Source organism: Protopterus annectens, chromosome 2.part0 (genome assembly GCF_019279795.1).
Source record: "Protopterus annectens isolate FY-2018-M chromosome 2.part0, PAN1.0, whole genome shotgun sequence".
In the NCBI taxonomy this organism is placed as follows: Eukaryota; Metazoa; Chordata; order Ceratodontiformes; family Protopteridae; genus Protopterus; species Protopterus annectens.
In genome coordinates this window covers 1502191951-1502214154 of record NC_056728.1, presented here as the reverse complement: position 1 = coordinate 1502214154, position 22204 = coordinate 1502191951, and positions in this window count along the sequence as shown.

The following is a 22204-nucleotide window of genomic DNA, read 5'->3' as shown; positions in this document are numbered from 1 at the left end:
TGTCTGCATGAACACAATCAAGTATTATGCTAGATCTATGCATGGCATGTCAGACAGCAGTGAGCCATGCATGACAGACTACTCAGTTCACCATCATCACCCCCCCACACACACACACACACACACACCGACCACGAGAACCTCCTCTGCTAGAAGTTGCACTGCTACTTCCTCAGTCATGGTTAGAAGTCAGTGTGCTACCTGAATGTGAGTGATGTCCCCTGGATGATCTCTCATCAGGACTACTTCCAGAAACAGGACTGCATGGCCTACCACATCAGGGTGTGGACACTACAATCACTGATGGAACAGTGGATTTATTGTCACTGCAGGAGCAGTAGCTTGCATGGCCACTTCTGTTATCACCAGAAGATGAAGCATCTCTACAGCCACATGAATGCCCGCCCTCCAACACCAGACATTTGATTACAGAAACTGCCAGATCCAGTGTGTCATTCATCCTGAGGAGCTGCTCACATGGTTCATGGAGTCATACATGCCAGAATGCACAACATTTAGTAGTCACATTATCTCTTCTGTGGCATCTAATGAGACACCAGCTTCAGGAGAAGAGTGAACAGCAGGCGCCCTCTCAACACTCCTATGACCACTGAGTGCTCTTTGGGCACTGCAACTGGAGTAAGCACACTAGCCTGATTAACTGTGTCAACTTCAACCTGACCTATATCAGAGGTCTCTGTGTCCTGGGTATGCCTAGGCATACTGACTGTCTCCAAAACATGGACAGGGGATATGGGAATCACAACCTTAGTGTCAGACTGACCATCTGTACCCCAAACTGTGCCTGTTCATCATCACTGTCATCAGAGACTACCAATATTCTGACATCAAGTGGCAAAAGTTCCACAGTGCTAGTTTCCGGATCACCTATGATATTAAGCAGTAAACACAACAAACAAAAAAATGGAGAATAAAATTGATCACATAATTTCCATATAGTGAAGGTTATGTTAAACTTCTAAATAGATGCTAATACTACAAAAATTAGACTGTCATTTAGACCTGAATCTACCTTATAAATAGTATTAACAATAAACAGATGTGAGCTTACCTTGTGCAGATGGGCTGGCAGCTTGCAATCCTGAAGTGCCTATATGAGAGGAATGGAAAGGAAAGAAGTCTGCTTAGTATCACAATGCAAATGAAACAAGGACAGGAGAATAGTTCCCTCACATGTGCAGGTTATCCACATCTGTACCAATGTCAAGCTGTCTGCTGAAACCCTCTAACAAGCTATCTTGATCTTTGACAGTGGATAGGAACACCTGAGTTTCAGTTAGTGGTGGTTCGTTAGCAGGACCAGCCACCCATAGGCACCTGTTCCTGGGCAATTTCACTGGTCCTACAGTGGGTAGAGGTTATCACATCAGTTGCCTGGTGTCTTATCTGGGAGTAGGTTCGCCCATGCCCTCTGACAGCATTAAGGTCATCAACTACCTGTTGCCATATCCTGCCTAGGGCAGATAGGTCACCTCTACCTCTCCATGAGAAATAAAGTTCCAATCCGACATAAGGTCTGGATAATGACCTCATTTTCTGCATCACTGTATGGTGGCTTATGGGGTACAAATATTGTCTTGAGTGCCATATCCATGTATGAGATGAAACAGAAAACGGACAAAAAAAACCCGGCAGGATGACTGTGAGCTGAATTCTTGTGTGGTTGTATGCATCGAACATGCACGTAAGCAATTTATACATGTTAAGTGCTCACTATGACTACTAACAAGTTAGCAGTAGCATTGAAAAGTGTTCCACATTAATGGCTATCAGGTGTCTGTGCTTACCCTGAATGCAGGAGAAATCAACTTTCACAGTCTTCCCTCTTTGATATACACATAGTAAGGGTGTGACAGGGAGAAGAGACTTAAAAAAGTCTGCAACCACATTGACTGATATAGTATATTGACAAGTCCTTACATTCAAATGTTGGCTTAAATGAACACAGTTACTGGCTTCTGCTAGGAAATGTTCATATTAAAGGCGGTACTGTGAACATTGTTAAAGATAACATATGACAATAAAACAGAGACAGAGTTGCTACTATGAAAGCATAGACAATGAAAGGATATACCAGACAGGAAAGAAGGGATGCACCTGCACCTGCAGTGAATGCAGTCTTTGTTTACTATCATATGAGTATGTGTCTATGCTAACTTGGCAATATCTCAATCACACGGACATTCACTGTCAAATGTGAAAGGACAACTTTCATAACTTGTTTCGGTTGTACTTTCACTATGACTTGATACAATGTCAGACGATTATTTCATCTAAACTCATTATCACCTTCTAACGGATGTCTTTGTCTAAGGCAACTCTGCAAAATATGTAAAATGATTACTTTTTAATACTCTTGTTTAAGGATTCAAATCCATACATGCCCCTGTTGCAATGTAACACATTTAGTCAAATATGTAAAGTATTAGATTGACAATAATTTTTTTCTTGTATCATTTGTTTGTCACTTGGCTGTATGAAAATTATTTTCATGGCTTAAGGAAAAAAGTAAGAAATTTAGTTTAGGCTGCCAAAGGTAGCACAAACCATCCAGGTGGCATTGTGTGATCATAAGCACTCTAGGTAGTTCTCAGCATACCACTCAGTTGTCCAGATTGTTACCTCTTATTTTTGGTCTGCTCCTCACAAAATATATGGTTTTCTGGCAAATCAGTGAAATTACTAAATAATACTAAATAATGATGTTTGAGTTTCAGACTTCATATTCTTCATAATATAAATAATTATGCAAAATCTGTCATTCCAGAAACTTTCTAAGATTATAGGGGCAATCTTTAAAAATCTATCTCTATTTTTGGGCCTTTGCTCCCACCATTATTTCTTAGTCCAAATTTCTTGAGTTGAGCTGAGACGTTGAGTGGTATGGTACTCAGGGAAGGAAATAATCTTAACTCTAACTGTGTGGCACAAGGTGTAAGTTCAGTGAGCTTACAGATAAAATATACCTGATGCATGGTTTACATCTACTATTATGATACTTTTACAAAGGATTGTCTGAATACATATTGAATCACATTTTGTGATACCATGGTGTTTTTCTTTAAAAATCAATTGTTGCCACTTCTGCTAACAACATGTGATCATTAGTCTGGCCACCTTCACATTATTGGTCATTAACTACAAGTCTGATAATGGGTTCCACAAAGTACATGTATGATGTTGCAAGCAGATGTGAGAAGGAAGAATTTTTTACTTGGATGCACTTCTTGCTTTGGCCAGCATACCTGTCAACTGTCTAGATTACACATATACCTATGCATTGCATTTTAGTTACTTTTTGTAATGTCTCTATCATATATATATTTTTTTAAATGTATCATTTGCGCTCTGCTTGGCAGCATGCAAACAGACTGTGAACCAACAAAATAAGCACCTGGGAGAAATGTACTCCAGAAATAAGTTAAAAAGGAAAATAGTTCTCCACCAGTACAACAAAAAGTTTTTTTGTCAGCAAGGAAACAATACCTGCCTTTATTCAATATCTAAATTACACGACTAGTTTTTTAAATTTACCTATGCCTGTCATTCAAAAGAAATTAGTTATTTGGATACCAAGATAATAAATGGAAAGGAGTGTTTTATATGCAATGTTTACCGGAAAAAAACTTTTTGTAATAGCTATTTACACTACAACAGTCATCAGCCTACATTTCAGAAGAAAGGGATTATTAAGAGTCAGTCTATTAGAATAGCTAGAATGACTTCCATCAAGGATGAAGTTATCAAGGAGTTTGGATTTCTTAAGGAGATGTTTTTGGACAGGGGTTACCCCATTGAATTTATTGATCCCATTCTTCATGATGTTCTGGAAGAGTGGGGTAAAAAATATCCACCACTTTTAGGGAGGAGGTTTAATACATGTTTGGACATGGGGAAACAGGCAGATACTGGGGTTAACAATGATTTTCAGCCAGCCTGTGTTATTCAATATAGCTCCCATTACAAGGGAATCAAAGACATTCTTAATAAAAACTGGAGTATCTTTAGAACTAACTGTGAAATATATGATATTTTAGGCACCCAACCAACATTTGCCACCAAAATCGGTTCCAATCTGAAGACTATTTTGGAGAGGAAAAATGCCAAAATTGACAACAAGGATAGCATGAGTGGAACTAGACCTTGTGGAAGATGCCCCTATTGCCAATATATCTTGGTAACAAAATCCATCACCTTGTTTAACACCAGTACTTATACCCTCTACTTTAGGAAAGGTAACCGCCTTTCAAGTAAATGAGTGTATTTTACTAAATGCAATTCCTGCACTTCGTTCTATGTTGGGAAAATGGAGAGATTGTTTAAAACAAGAATTTATAAACATCTCTATGATGTTAAAAACAAAAAAGAAACTAATGCCTTGTTTAGGCACAGTTTGAATTGTGCAGGGTTTATGGGTTACAAATTTGCTATCTTGGATATGGTAGACACAGACCTTATAGGGGGTGATTGGCAAAATATTTTGTGAAAGAAAGAACTGTTATGGCAGCTGAGGCTAGCGGCCTACACCCCCCTGGGTTTGAATGACCATTTTAGTATTATGCCCATTTTAAAAAAAAAAGCATAAACAGTTTAGTCCCGACTTTGAATTTTTGAATTTTGTGATTTACATCTGATTTAATGATGTTTGGTTTTAAACTTGTTTATTCTATGATTTAATGTTTAATATTCATGTTCTGTTTAATATTCATATATTCATATAATTTCATATGCTATTGGATAGATTTTAACCAATTATCTATATGGGCTATCTATTTAAACTGGTATTTTGTGTGATTTATTGTTCTGAGGAAGTCAACTGTGGATTGACGAAAGCGCTAAACTTCTCGATAAATTGTTGACAAAAAATTTTTGTTTTACTGGTGGAGAACTATTTTCTTTTTTAACTTATTTCTGGAGTACATTTCACCCAGGTGCTTATTTTGTTGGTTCAGAGTTTGTTTTTATTAAGCACCAACACCACCTTTTGGTTTACTAGCATGCAAACAGAGTTCACTATCTACGGGGAAAAAAGTAAATTTAGTTTATGCTGTATTAGGTACAGAAAATATGCCTGGCTTCATTGAACAGACCCCTGCAACAGGGAGAGTACTTACTTCACTAAATGCACCTGACATAAGTCAAATTCTATGGTACAAGGTGTAACTGAAGTGAATTGAGATAAATAAGGCACATTAATCAATGTTCAAATCCTCTTTAGAGATTACTTTGCAATTATTCACAATATGTACATATCTATTTTTTTCCATTTTAAGGTACATTTGCTCTCTGTCTGGCAACATGCAAACAGGCTTCACTACCTAAGGAAAAAGTGAAAAATTTAGTTTGGACTGGCTTAGGTAGCTCAAATAAGCCTCATGACACTGTGTGGCGGGCAGCCGTCAGGACAGTAATCACTGAAGAAAATATGCCTATCAGGTAACTTTCTCTGTGACACAAGGTATAATTGAGATGAGTCAAGAGAAATAAGGTACATGAAGCATTGTTCAGATCCTTTTAAGAGATCACACTGCAGTTATTCCTAATATGTATTTTAATTTTCCCTCAGTGTTCTCAAGCTGGATGTGGGTGCACCTCCAAAGTCTTTTACTTAGCCCCAACCATTTTGTGCCCAACCTTAAATCTCCATCACGATCTGTGTTTATCTTGTATGGTCTGTATGTATGTGAATGCTGACTAACCTACCCCACCTGCTTGACCTTCTCAGTTCTAAGAACCTTTTCACAAATTCTTTTTTCCCTCCCCAAAAAATGTGCGCCTGTCCCACAAAAAATGTATGCCCTATACATTGGTCTCCACTTCACTTATGTGTCATGCCAACACAATTGATTTGGATCCAATCGACCATACAACATTATTCTGTTGTTGACTCTGCATAGTCATAAACGTGTGTGTACAATTGTATATATACATTGTGAAGAAGAGGATAGCTATGGTACTCTCCTCAACCCTCCTACAAATTTTCTCTGTGTCCTACCCTTTGGTTGCCAACCTGCTTTTTCACCACTACCATAGCAATCAATTTTTCACACATTTAATCTCATCAAAAAATAGATTCACACATAACACACAAAACACATGGCTAGAAATGGTCCAAGGAGAAGTCTTCACTTTATGTTTCAGCATTTGTGTGGAGTTTGGCATAACACAGCAATGCTGAGTGACAGTGAACACTGTTCAACTTCTTATTGCAAAAGCTGAACATTTCAGTTTAATCTGTATCATTCCAGTTACTTTTGAGCAAGAGTGCTTAAATCTCCTGCACTGTAGGAATACAGAGTAAAGCCATACCAAAGGCAATATTGTGATGCAGCTAATTAAAACAATTCTTAGACTGCTAGGTATATTGAAGTAGGAGCTCCTGTGTAGCATGATGAGATAATTATCCTGTCTGCAGCCTAATGTTTTGGCATACTGTCATGGGTTTGATTACAGCTGTATGTCAGTTTATTGCCTCATGACAGTTCAGATCCCTAGCATATATTTACTTACAAACATCTGTATTTCTCTAAATACAACACATTTCCTTAACATAACATCAGAATAGTGCAGCAAGACATCATTTTCAAAAACACAACAGTCCTAACAGGAAACTTAGTAAGCCAGCCTTATCCTGGTTAGGTATTTACATTTATTGTACTCTTCCGCCCCCTTATTCATATCTATAGTAATCAATTTATTGTGCAGAGCATGACAGATTAATGAAGGTTTAATAATTGATACTAAAACACCATACAGATGTTCCTATATGTCCCACAAAACATACCACTGTTATTCTTCTCTACATCTGTCTATAACTCTCTGTGTTCACCCCTCCTTCTTCATAAATGTGTCGGTGTGCTTATGTAGTGTTATATTAATACTTTGAATTAGTGATCCCTTTGTGGCATGATGAGCTGAGGTGTGGAAAGTGTTTTGAATAATTGCAGGAGTTCTAATCCAGCAATTAGCTAAGTGTTTTTGGTTCAGTAATTTAAGTGTACCTGTTGGCCACCTATTATTGTGAGCCATCATTATCCTTTTTAAGTGATAACCTATTTTGTTCCTGACTCCATGTCACCCTTTAATGTATCATCTAACTTCAGTATTATTATTTTTCCACTTCTGAATTTGCACAATGTCTGGTGCCTGACAACATATGCAAAGAAGGCTGAACTGAAGTACAAAGCTTATGGCAATATCTTTGGATTTTATTGTCTTCATCCACATTACTCTGTCTCACTTTGTACCACTGTTCTAACCTATGATTATTCAGTTTAATATAATTTTAAACACGGTGAATAGTTGGATGCATGCACTCATGGCATGCTGAAAATATTCAAAAACAAAAAACATATGGAGGACAATATGTTTCATGATGTTTTGTCTGAATGCTGTATCTTTAAATGTTGGCTAAATATGTAATTATTACACGTAATTATCTTGCTGCTATACTAACCTGCCTGATACCTACTATGAATGCTGTTTTGTACATATCTTTGTGATGAAGTCAGCACAGAGCAACACAGATTGCTATTACTTGCAAGTTCAATATTTAAAGACATGCTTACGGATGTACGAACACTTTGCCATCAGCAACGCAAATCAGCTTAGCAGTGCTGCACTGAAAGAGTACAATAAAAAAGAGAAAATCAAAGATTTATAGTTTTCAATTGCACAATGTATGTCTGTATTACTGTTGTCAAAATATGGTCATGATTTCTAAATTATGTTGACTCAATTAATTTGTTTAAAGTAATATATCTCCAATATAGTGTTTATGCTTGTACTATGTTACCAGCTCGGTTAATCTATTCTCACATAAAATCCATTGTTGTTAATCCACAGTGCACTGTCCTATGAATGACCTTGTAGGATCATATTTTTTTAGCCTAGCAATTCATGCCACCAGTTTCCCAATTATCAGTGCCCATGGGCTAGAACAGCTTTGGTATATACCTGCGACTTAGGGCATCTACAAAATGCCCCTGTCCATATGAGTCACAGGCAACAACCCAAGAATTTGTGATTTCCCATCCATTGGTCTAAACTGCATTTGGATAGGCTTAGGGATGAGCTCTGTTTCACATGAATGGGGAGTCTGTTCCAGAGAAGGAGTAGTCACTGAGACACATAACTAGCCTTCCTACATGTTTCGATTATGTCACAGACAAGGTTTGCATCCTTAAATCATGTAATTCTAGTGCTGTTTACTTTGCAAATATGTACCAGATTCTTCAGGACTGGATCTGAGAATCCCTTGTAAGTTGGGTATAGATTGCCTCTCACTAGTCTTCAGGAGACCAAGTACAGGGAAAGACTTTGAGCCATTCTGCATAGGATGTATTATTTACACCCTGTATTCTTTTAGTGATGAACCTCTGTGGCTACTCCAGTTGTTGCAAATGCCTCATCAGGTACATGCCAAAGGGTGCATTGTACTTGATTACTGATATAAGGAGGGCTGAGTATAGTGAGACTATGATCTCCTTAGATATGGATGCCACACCTTTACTTATAAGTTGTGCCATGTAGATGGAATTTCTCACCACCATGGACACTTGCTTGATCAAAGTAAAGATTACTGTAAACCTGAGTCACCAAGTTCCTTACTAATGGGTCTACTCTTAGGGGAGTGTTATCAATTCTGTAATTTTCAGGAGCATTTATCTTACCAAAGCACATAATTATTATTTTTCAGAACTGAGTTTTATCAATGCTGTAATTTTCAGGAGCATTTATCTTGCCAAAGCACATAATTATTATTTTTCAGAACTGAGTTTTAGGCCATAGCTCTGGAACCAGTTATTTGTCTGTGTCAGACCTGGACTGTGTAATTTGCAGGGGTAGTCATCTTCCCGAAGGGTATAATTATGCATGTTTTTGCATTGAGTTAATTGCCTGTGTCAGATCTTTCTGGAGGATATCTACATGTTTGGGGGATTCAATAGTCAAGCTTATGGGTCTGTAGTTCCCTGGATCTGCTGATGGTCTACTGTTGTGTAGAGGGAAACTTGTCTGGAGGTTGTACTTGACTAGAGTTTCTAGTGGGCCTGCCAGGTCATGTCTCAAGCTATTTAGGAGGCATCCTAGAATATTATAAGGACCTACTGATGCAGTGCTTTTAGCTCTGGAGGCTGCAATGAGGACCCCTTCTTTAGTCATAGTAGTAGGAGAAATGGTAGTGGGTATTTCCTGAGCACAATCTGGAGGTACGGGGGTGAAATTGGAGCTAAATTTATGAGCCAACAAATTTGCTATATCCCCTGGTTTGGTATGCATGTTTATCAGGCCAATACACATAGTGTAAGTAATAGACAATACAAGTTTGGAATCATCCTGACATGAAGTCACAGAAATGTTTGATTGATAATCCACAAGTGTGCTATAGTCAATGTACTTGTAAGCCCACTATGTGAAACATGTCAATGTTCCCCACAGTAACACAATGTGCAGTAAGAACAGTATCTACATTTTATTATACAATCATGTCATTATATGTGAAACGTATAATGATTTTACAATATCCTCTGCTCACATATGCATTTGTTGCACAATCTGTGATGCTTATTATCAGCTCTTCCAAGTACTGCTACAAATATTCCAATGTTCACTTTCACATAACTGTTGTCTGTTTCTCCTGTGATGCTTGCAGCTAGTATATTTCTCTCTAGATTATGTATCTTATATAGGTAGGTGTTTCATTACCCAACATGAAAGAATTGTTTGTATTTCTATTTGTGAATCACTTGGTGGTGCTCCCACTTCTCCTGAGAATAATATGTTTAGCTGTTTTGACAGCTATCTTAGCCAAATTTTTATAGAAACATCCTTTCTGAAACACTTTGTTGAGGTCTTCTTGATAAAATTGAAATGTTTCACCTTATAAACACACTGGTGAGGTCAACCTGACAAAAGTGTGATATCTCCCCTTAAGAATTAGACTTCTCATGTGATGCTTATCACTAGTACAGTGCTCTCTAGACAGTGCCAGCTATATAGATAGGAGGTTTGATACCTACCATAAAATATTTGTATATGTGCATATAACACTTGTTGCGGTTTCTATTTCTCCTAGCAAGGATGCATTTTAATGTGCACATAATTCTCTTATACTAACTTTTAAACAAACAAATGAGGTCATCATAACAAAAGTGCAATCTCTCCTCTTAACAATCCTTTTCCAGTGGCATTTGAACTAATACAGTGCTCCTTAAATTGTGTAACTTGATAAGTAGAAGGTTCAATAACCACCAACGTAGGCTTGTGTGTGTGTGTGTGTGTGTGTGTGTGTGTGTGTGTGTGTGTGTGTGTGTGTGTGTGTGTGTGTGTGTGTGTGTTATGTTCTGTGTGGAGTCTCCATGTCCTCCTTGCATTAACATGGGTTTCCACTGGGTACTTCAGTTTCCTCTCATATTCCAAAGACATGCCTCTGGAGTATTTCTCTCTGGGCCTCTGTGAAACTAGGCTTTGTCTCAGTTGTACTTTCCCTGTAAACAAATGTTAAATAAATAAAATAAAATAAATCTGACTGTTCATATTATATCCATATATCTTGTGTTAACACACACATTCAGTTCAGTTATTTGTGACAACCAACATTACTATTGGATGTGGCACATGCTGTCAATATAGGGGTCTGGAGAATACCTTGTTGGCAGGGGTTTGAATCTGGTAACATCTACCTATCGAACAAATGTGTCAGATAAGAGTGGCTTACACACAGTCAGAGGGCCAGATTTTTCATACATTTTCATATCACATAGGTCATCAGTACACCTTATATGGTATGATAGCTCTGTACACCCTTCACAGTTGTTCTTCCTTAGATGACCAATAAGCATATGTCTTTGATGCCCATCATCTCTCTGATATCTGTTCAGGTGTTTGTTCTAAAAGGACATGATGCAAGTGTTTCTTATGTCGTTCCTTGCTCATATGTATTACCTAGTTACAATATAATTGTGCTCTTTATTGCACTTCTTCCTCCAGGCATATACAATACTACAACAATATACAGCTTAACAGCAAATATGTCTTTCCATAAACATTTCTTATCATATGGCATGCAGCAAGACCATCAAGAAATGTGATTGGCCCTCTGTTACAACTATTGTTTTGCTGCTATTGAATTACAATTCTGTTGTTGTTGGACATGATGCAAGTGTTTCTTATGTCATTCCTTGCTCATATGTATAACCTATTTACAATATAATTGTGCTCTTTATTGCACGTCTTCCTCCAGGCATATACAATACTACAACAATATACAGCTTAACAGCAAATATGTCTTTCCATAAACATTTCTTATCATATGACATGCAGCAAGACCATCAAGAAATGTGATTGGCCCTCTGTTACAACTATTATTTTGCTGCTATTGAATTACAATTCTGTTGTTGTTCTCTATAATTATATGTGAGCATGCCCAGTATAAGTATGCCAGATATATTTGCAAACTGACAATGGCAAAACTGGACTCCTGACAAGTCATCCACTCAGCCTTTTCATTGGTCACTTATGTATGTTGTTTGTTATTATACTGACATGTATCATTCACATAACCATGCAATACTTGCCTATTGAATGCTTGTAGGTGATGAACCCCTTTCCAGTTGGTGCCACAATAATTTATTTGCATAAGCATGCCAATTTATGATTTACCTGACATTACAACTGCATGGTCCTTTTGTTTTTCTATATACATGGTGAGATGAATAGTACAGTGGCAGTGCCAGCTTGCATACATTGATTACCTGCTTTTATCTGCAGTAACTGCATTCTGTGCATTCATCCCATACTGCATATTTTGTTTTTGCTAACTGTTGTCTCAAGTCATCATTTAATTAACATGTATACCAGATTTTCCCTCCTCTTTCTAACACTGCAGCCTTATGTCCTTATCATATCCTTTATCAGTATGCCCATTATTATTTATGTGCATAACCGCAGGATCAATATTCACACTAATTATCATTACATCAATACTGCAGGTTTTATGTCAATACTGTTTCCTGTACACTTTTGTCCGTGGAATATGACTGCACTTTAAACACTTCCAATTTCCAAAATTACTACATCAATATAAAAATTTTTGTGTACCCCTTCCCCCTTTTCACTTTCCCTCATTTTGTGTCATTTGCTTGTACTTACTCATAACATTTCATGGCTACAGCACCTGCTTGAATTTGAACTTTGCCTATATGTAATGTTTTTTGTTTACAAATGTGCTTCTGCATGCAAGCACCTTTCCCTGTATTGCTGGCCACGTAAAGTTGCTTGCAATTATGCAGATGTAATGACCAGCATTTTTGTTCAGTTAGTGGTGCTGCTCATTATGCCAACATGCTTAAATCATGTAGGATTAGCTTGTATCCTATATGATTATTAATGAATCCCAGGAGTGACTCCAAAGCAGGGAAAGAATATGAGCAGAAAGGAGTTAAATCATTTGAAGTGAGGATGAGAAGGAGAAAGTAAAGAATAATAAGAGGAGGAACAAGATGCAAGAAAGGGATGATTTAGATAACTGAGGACTAAATGTGAGTAGAATAAGACATGAAGTGGGGGGAGGTTAAGGTTATTAAATTCTGCAAGAACAGAGAATTGAATGCATTATATTTACTGGATACAACATGTATTATTCAAGAAAAAACAAGGAAATGAAGCTATATGTGGAAAATATTATATGGTAAGCAATATAACAAACAAGACAGTATAACAAAAATATTATATGGTAAGCAATATAACAAACAAGACAGTGTAACAAAAATATTATATGGTAAGCAATATAACAAGACAGTGTAACAAAAATATTATATGGTAAGCAATATAACAAACAAGACAGTGTAAAAAAATATTATATGGTAAGCAATATAACAAACAAGGCAGTGTAACAAAAATATTATAAGGTAAGCAATATAACAAACAAGACAGTGTAACAAAAATATTATATGGTAAGCAATATAACAAATAAGACAGTGTAACAAAAATATTATATGGTAAGCAATATAACAAACAAGACAGTATAACAAAAATATTATATGGTAAGCAATATAACAAACAAGACAGTGTAACAAAAATATTATATGGTAAGCAATATAACAAACAAGACAGTGTAACAAAAATATTATATGGTAAGCAATATAACAAACAAGACAGTGTAACAAAAATATTATATGGTAAGCAATATAACAAACAAGACAGTGTAACAAAAATATTATATGGTAAGCAATATAACAAACAAGACAGTGTAACAAAAATATTATATGGTAAGCAATATAACAAACAAGACAGTGTAACAAAAATATTATAAGGTAAGCAATATAACAAACAAGACAGTGTAACAAAAATATTATATGGTAAGCAATATAACAAACAAAACAGTGTAACAAAAATATTATATGGTAAGCAATATAACAAACAAGACAGTGTAACAAAAATATTATATGGTAAGCAATATAACAAACAAGACAGTGTAACAAAAATATTATATGGTAAGCAATATAACAAACACGACAGTATAACAAAAATATTATATGGTAAGCAATATAACAAACAAGACAGTGTAACAAAAATATTATATGGTAAGCAATATAACAAACAAGACAGTGTAACAAAATATTATATGGTAAGCAATATAACAAACAAGACAGTGTAACAAAAATATTATATGGTAAGCAATATAACAAACAAGACAGTGTAACAAAAATATTATATGGTAATCAATATAACAAACAAGACAGTGTAACAAAAATATTATATGGTAAGCAATATAACAAACAAGACAGTGTAACAAAAATATTATATGGTAAGCAATATAACAAACAAGACAGTGTAACAAAAATATTATATGGTAAGCAATATAACACACAAGGCAGTGTAACAAAAATATTATAAGGTAAGCAATATAACAAACAAGAAGGGGGACAAAAATATTATATGGTAAGCAATATAACAAACAAGACAGTGTAACAAAAATATTATATGGTAAGCAATATAACAAACAAGACAGTGTAACAAAAATATTATATGGTAAGCAATATAACAAACAAGACAGTGTAACAAAAATATTATATGGTAAGCAATATAACAAACAATACAGTGTAACAAAAATATTATATGGTAAGCAATATAACAAACAAGAATGGTAAGCAATATAACAAACAAGACAGTGTAACAAAAATATTATATGGTAAACAATATAACAAACAAGACAGTAAAACAAAAATATTATATGGTAAGCAATATAACAAACAAGACAGTGTAACAAAAATATTATATGGTAAGCAATATAACAAACAAGACAGTGTAACAAAAATATTATATGGTAAGCAATATAACAAACAAGACAGTGTAACAAAAATATTATATGGTAAGCAATATAACAAACAAGACAGTGTAACAAAAATATTATATGGTAAGCAATATAACAAACAAGACAGTGTAACAAAAATATTATATGGTAAGCAATATAACAAACAAGACAGTGTAACAAAAATATTATATGGTAAGCAATATAACAAACAAGACAGTGTAACAAAAATATTATATGGTAAGCAATATAACAAACAAGACAGTGTAACAAAAATATTATATGGTAAGCAATATAACAAACAAGACAGTGTAACAAAAATATTATATGGTAAGCAATATAACAAACAAGACAGTATAACAAAAATATAAGGTAAGCAATATAACAAACAAGACAGTGTAACAAAAATATTATATGGTAAGCAATATAACAAACAATACAGTGTAACAAAAATATTATATGGTAAGCAATATAACAAACAAGAATGGTAAGCAATATAACAAACAAGACAGTGTAACAAAAATATTATATGGTAAACAATATAGCAAACAAGACAGTAAAACAAAAATATTATATGGTAAGCAATATAACAAACAAGACAGTGTAACAAAAATATTATATGGTAAGCAATATAACAAACAAGACAGTGTAACAAAAATATTATATGGTAAGCAATATAACAAACAAGACAGTGTAACAAAAATATTATATGGTAAGCAATATAACAAACAAGACAGTGTAACAAAAATATTATATGGTAAGCAATATAACAAACAAGACAGTGTAACAAAAATATTATATGGTAAGCAATATAACAAACAAGACAGTGTAACAAAAATATTATATGGTAAGCAATATAACAAACAAGACAGTGTAACAAAAATATTATATGGTAAGCAATATAACAAACAAGACAGTGTAACAAAAATATTATATGGTAAGCAAAATAAGAAACAAGACAGTGTAACAAAAATATTATATGGTAAGCAATATAACAAACAAGACAGTGTAACAAAAATATTATAAGGTAAGCAATATAACAAACAAGACAGTGTAACAAAAATATTATATGGTAAGCAATATAACAAACAAGACAGTGTAACAAAAATATTATATGGTAAGCAATATAGCAAACAAGACAGTGTAACAAAAATATTATATGGTAAGCAATATAACAAACAAGACAGTGTAACAAAAATATTATATGGTAAGCAATATAACAAACAAGACAGTGTAACAAAAATATTATATGGTAAGCAATATAACAAACAATACAGTGTAACAAAAATATTATATGGTAAGCAATATAACAAACAAGACAGTGTAACAAAAATATATGGTAAGCAATATAACAAACAAGACAGTGTAACAAAAATGTTATATGGTAAGCAATATAACAAACAAGACAGTGTAACAAAAATATTATATGGTAAGCAATATAACAAACAAGACAGTGTAACAAAAATTTTATATGGTAAGCAATATAACAAACAAGACAGTGTAACAAAAATATTATATGGTAAGCAATATAACAAACAAGACAGTGTAACAAAAATATTATATGGTAAGCAATATAACAAACAAGACAGTGTAACAAAAATATTATATGGTAAGCAATATAACAAACAAGACAGTGTAACAAAAATATTATATGGTAAGCAATATAACAAACAAGACAGTGTAACAAAAATTTTATATGGTAAGCAATATAACAAACAAGACAGTGTAACAAAAATATTATTTGGTAAGCAATATAACAAACAAGACAGTGTAACAAAAATATTATATGGTAAGCAATATAACAAACAATTAAGACAGTGTAACATAAAGATATCTTTAAAGGGAAAGAAATAAGATATTTTACTTTTTTAGGAAAATATGTAAAAAGGGAGTGTAAGATAAAATAAATTGTAGTTTAGAAGAAAGAAATGTATTGAAAGAATTAGAAGATATTATAAATGAAGGGAATGAGAATCAGCGCTGGGGTTGGATGGGGTAAGTTATGGATTTTAAAACTGAGCCAAAAAGAAAAAGTAATTTGTCTGCAATAAACTGCTCTGTTCTAAACATTCAATGGAAAAAAAACAACAAAAACCACAGCAGGAACACAGTGATTGGATAAAACAAGCCAAGACTTTCATAAAAAATGATGAGCACATTCACAAAACCACCTTTGCTTCTTCAGATCACACTCAACAACTGAAACACCATGAACTAAATGCAAAGATACTATTCCACTAGGCTACCCCATCCAGTAGACACACAGACAACTATGGTTGCTAAGTAACTGATTACTTGATACTAGTAAAATTCAAATACTAAGCATAATTAAGTCATAAGCAGTCTGTCCACTTTAAAAGCTATTTTTACAAACATACTTCTTTCGACATTTTTATGTTCTCAGTCTTAGAAGTTATACCTCCTAGTGTTAGAGAGGGGATTTGACCAATGCTACAGAACAGGCAGAGTTGAGATGGATATTTAGACTGAGAGCACACCAAGGCTATGGGATGAATGATTACGTTTCTATACAACCATCCTTAAAATCTAAAAGACTGAAGAAGTGACTTTTAAAAAGTTTTAAAAATGTTGTAGAATTTTATTGTATGGTATGTTTTCTGTGATGTAAACAGATATGTTTGCAAAAATAGCATTTAAAGTAGACAGACTGCTAATGACTTTATGCTTAGTCTTTAAATTATACTATTATCAAGTAATTGTCTCTGTGTCTATTGGATGGGGTGGCCTCGGAGAATACTATCTTTGTATTAAGTTCATGGTGTTTTAGCTATTGAGTATGATCTAAAGAAGCAAAAGTGGCTTTGTGAAAGTGCTCATCATTTCTTATTAAAGTCTTGACTTGTTTTATCCACTTGCTATGTTTATGCTGCATTTGTTTTTGTTTTTTTTTTCATTGATTTTAAAAAGGAATAAACTTTAAGGGGAAATATGCATTTGCAAAAAATAAAGGGACAATATGCATTTGTGGAAAACCTGAAATGAATGAATGAATGAGTGGTTAGAGGAAGGGAGAGAAGATGAATAAAAAAATGTGTGCTGGGTTGATTGAATTTATATGGATGCAAAATGGTGATATTAAAATTGGGGATCAATAACATAAGATAATACCGATTATAAAATCTTTAAGAAAATAATGCAAAAAAGGCTGGGGTCTGCTTAGGAAGAAGTGACAGGGGAAGGATTACATTGAGTAAAGGGAAAACAAGTAAGGGAAAGGAAGTAAGAATAAAAGTAACAGATGCCATTTTAAAGGAGAATGTAAGGTTGTTTGCATGTAAAGTAGCAAAAGCTTTTGACTCAATAAGTCATGAGGCAATATGGGATATGTTAGGGGTAAACAGGGTTCAGAGCAAATTAAAACATTAAATAAATTTGATAAGTTGTCTTGGATAATGGTTATTTTAAATGTTAGGAAAGAAAATAATTGAAAAAATTATGAAACAAAGGTCTTTGATGAGTATGTGTTTATTTCTACTAGCATTGCTTACAAATATGGACTGGTAAAATGAGATAAACTATACGGAAAATTGAAAAATATATACTAATACCACTGTATCTTTCATATAACCTAATCTAACTTAAGTAACTCTGCTAAACCAACCAATCGTAGTACTGTACCCACTTAGGACTGTTAATCTACTGCTCATCCCATCTCTCCAGGAGTTAGGGAAAACTACCCCAGCAATACTGAGCTCTCCATAAGCAACTAAAACCAGGAGAAGACATATTGTAAATCAATTTGTTATCCTTCTCAACTAAAACCAGGCGAAGACATATAGTGAATCAATTTGTTATCCTTCTCAACTATAGCGATCATCATCAGCTTTCTTGGAGCCTTATTCTATGTCTCTCGGCTTTTACTCTGATAGTAAATCTATCACAGGAATCCTAAACTTAGGAATAGCTTCTAAAATTTAATATTATATTTTAGAGAATAAATGTATCCTATCTGTTAGTTAATATGTATGCCAAAGTCTCTTCTATGGAAATTGTATGTCAAAATCTGTCCTTAAAACTATGTTTTGTAAACAATTGTTCTCTTGGAGCTTTTCTCCCTGGGCCTCCACTGAAAATGGACTTGTAATCCAGTTGGACTCTCCTGGTCAACAAATGTAAAATAAATAAAATATATGTAGGTATGTATGATATATATATATATATATATATATATATATATGGATCACCTTTATATCCTCGAAATCGCGTTTCGCCGACACACTAATCACCGACACCAAAAGACCAACAACAAAAAATACCGACAACGCAAAACACCGAAAACCATTACACCAACACACTACACGTAAACAACACAGTACACTACATAACATATCCACTATCCCTAACCCAAACCCTAACCCTAAGGTCCGACACTACCGCACACTTACCCTACCTGCACCCTAACCCTAACTCACTTACCCACCCCTAACCCCAAGATCCGACACTACCGCACACTCACCCTACCTGCACCCTAACCCTAACTCACTTACACACCCCTAACCCCAAGGTCCGACACTACCGCACACTCACCCTACCTGCACCCTAACCCTAACTCACTTAACCCACCCCTAAACCCACAGTCCCTCACTATCGCACACACACCCTACCTGCACCCTAACCCTCTTAACCCACCCCTAAACCCACAGTCCCTCACTATCGCACACTTACCTGTCCGCTCCCTAACACTAAATCCCTCACTCGATCGCACACTTACCGAGTCCGTCGGGTTCTCACCTTGTCAGTCATCTGCATTGTCGGTGTTTTCGTCCCGTCGGATTCCGTGTCGGCGAAATGCGTTGTCGGGCATCTGAAGGTGACCCATATATATATATATATATATATATATATATATATATATATATATATATATATATATATGTGTGTGTGTGTGTGTGTGTGTGTTTGTGTATATATACCTTACTCAAAACATCTTTTGACAACCACCCAGCATGTTTTCAGACCCAAACACAGTACTAACACTGCACTCTTATCCTTCTCACATACAGCAGCTGCGGCCAGAGACAATAACAAACTCATGTCCTGCCTTTTCTTAGATATCTCAAAGGCTTTCGATACTGTCTCTCACAACCTTTTGCTTCATAAACTTTCGCAGCTGAACATTTCCATCCCCACTCTTAATTGGTTCTCAAGTTACCTGTCCAATCACCTACAAGCAGTTAAATGTCAAAATTCCTTCTCACCCTTTCTGGCAGTTCAGACCGGTGTTCTTCAAGGCTCAGTTCTCGATCCCCTCCTTTTTAATCTCTTCACAAATGACCTACGCACTGCCAATAACCTCTCCTCCATCATTCAGTATGCAGATTATTCAACTCTGATCTCCATTTCTGACTCTATCAACAACCTCCACCATACCACCCAAACTTTATTTCATTGTGTTGAGAAGTGGCTCACCAACAATCAACTCATCCTGAACCCCTCTAAAACTAAGCTCTTATTATTCCTAAAACTCTAGCCCACCACAAATCCAGCTTGCTCATATCCTCTCTAAATGACACCATCATAAGACCAGACTAACACACTAATCTCCTGGGTGTCATCATAGATGACCAGCTCAAACTAGACCCCCACATAGTTCATTCCATAAAGAAAACACACCAAAAACTGGGCCTTCTATACATAAATAGCAACCCCCAACTCAAAACTACTGCTAGCCCAATCCTATCTCCTCTCTGCCCTCTTCTATGGCTCCCCTCTATTTTCCAGTCTACAAAATAACCTGCTGGCAAAGCTAGACCAAACCTAAAACAAAACTTCTAGATTTGTCACCAGCAGCCTCTATAAATCCCATCACTGCACTGCACTCACAAAACTACATTGGCTCAAACTCCCACACCTTCTGGCCAAAGGTCAGGTGATCCATGCTTTTAGAATTCTTAACTCAAACTCTGACTGTCCATCTCTGTCCAACCTGATCTCCTGGTACACCCCTCCCTGTTCCCTACACAGCTCCAATAAACACTTACTACAAGTCTATAGACTCAACAAGAACATAGGTAAAATACTCTATAAACACTCCATCTCCCTTATCTGGAATAATCTTCCATTCCAAATCAGAAGCCATACTTTCCTTCCTATCTTCAAACATGACTTGATACTGTATCTCCATAACAACTCTATATGTACCTGTAACCACCCTACATAACCCCTCCCTCTCCCTATACCCACTTCACCACTAAGTCTGATCTATAAGACCTTTCCTCTTTCTATAACTTACTATATCTAACTGCTCTCCCTTCTACACCCTTCCTCTAGATCACTACATCACTCCTCTACTCCTTTCTTCTTCTGCACCATTGTTTCCTCTGATCTGAGGCCCCTTGTACATATACTTTTCTCTGCATTTTTACTCCTCCACTAGTTTCATCCTCAGATATGAGGCCCTCTGTACATACACAATTGTCCTTCTAGCCACTAATCTAATAATACCATGTTTCTTTTCAAAATAATACCTATAACCTTAATTCCCTTGCTGCATACCTCCTGGATTTATTATTGTTGTTTTTCCTTTTACAGCCTTATTAGTATACTTTGTTATGTATAAAGCTATGTATAATTCCATGGAGTACATTATTTTTCTTATCTACTGTATTCATGACATTGTTTTGCTCTGTATTATTGTAAACTTGTCTGTACTTGTATGTCTGTTTGGGGCTTTTCCCCTTTGGTCTCTACTGAAAAAGGATAAATTCTTACCCAGCTGGAACAACCCAGTTAACAAATGCGAAATAAATAAATAAATAAATATAGAGATGATTTTATGACAATAATTTAGTATGAATGGCAGAAATTGGTATAATAATGGAAATGGGTTTAAGTAAATTTGAATTAAGGTTAAATAGGTCAAAAAGAAAAAGGTTTGGTGAAACAGAGAAGATGAAAAAAATATATTTTACTTAAAAAGAGCTAAACACATTAGAAATCAGGCTTAATGAAAGCAGAAAATATCACTACTATGGAGAGAAATTCCGGATAAAATAAAAAAGTTAGTTGGTAAAAACATTCTATCTATCTTTTGAAAGTAGGCAAACAGCATATATTAAATACATATGAACCAGGAAAGTTGGGATATCTGGGGAGTCTGCATCATTTTCCTTGAAAATAGAAAACGAATTATTAGAAGTATTTTTTTTTCAATTTTATTTAAAATGTACCAGTTTAGCTAGGTGGAGAACTGTGTGTAATAGAAAGAAGACTGTAATTTTAACTTTTGAAAAACATCCACCTGCGTATTTCACATCTGTAAACCTGTTTTGGTATAAAAACCTAAGAAGGGCAATGAAAAGTGGTATTATTTGGAAAATACCATATGTAAAATTTGGGCAGATGAAAAAAATGAAAAGGGAACGAAAAGAAGTAAAAAGGAGAAGATGAACAAAATATGATGATATGATTAAATTATGGAAAATTAAAACTAATGATAGTAAAAACAGAAAAGAATGGTCTAACATGATAATGAAGAAATATTTGATGGATTTTGAAAGAAAAAATGATAATGGAGAAATATTATTTTACATATTCATCAAAAAATCATAATGATGACAAAAGCAATTAAGCAGAAGGGAAAAAAATGAAGATTTTATGTGACTGGAGATTTTTTATATAGATTATTATTGCATATATTTCCTGAAAAAAATCATACTGCAAAATATAAAGTTATGGAGGAATAGAAACTGTAACAGTTACAATGAAGAATAAATGACAAAGCTTTTTGTTTACTATAAAAAATAATGCCTTTTTGAAAAGCATATAAATGAATATAATTAGGAAAATTTTGAAATATAAATGTATATTATATGTAAAATATGAAAAAGAAAAATGGGATAAATGGGATAA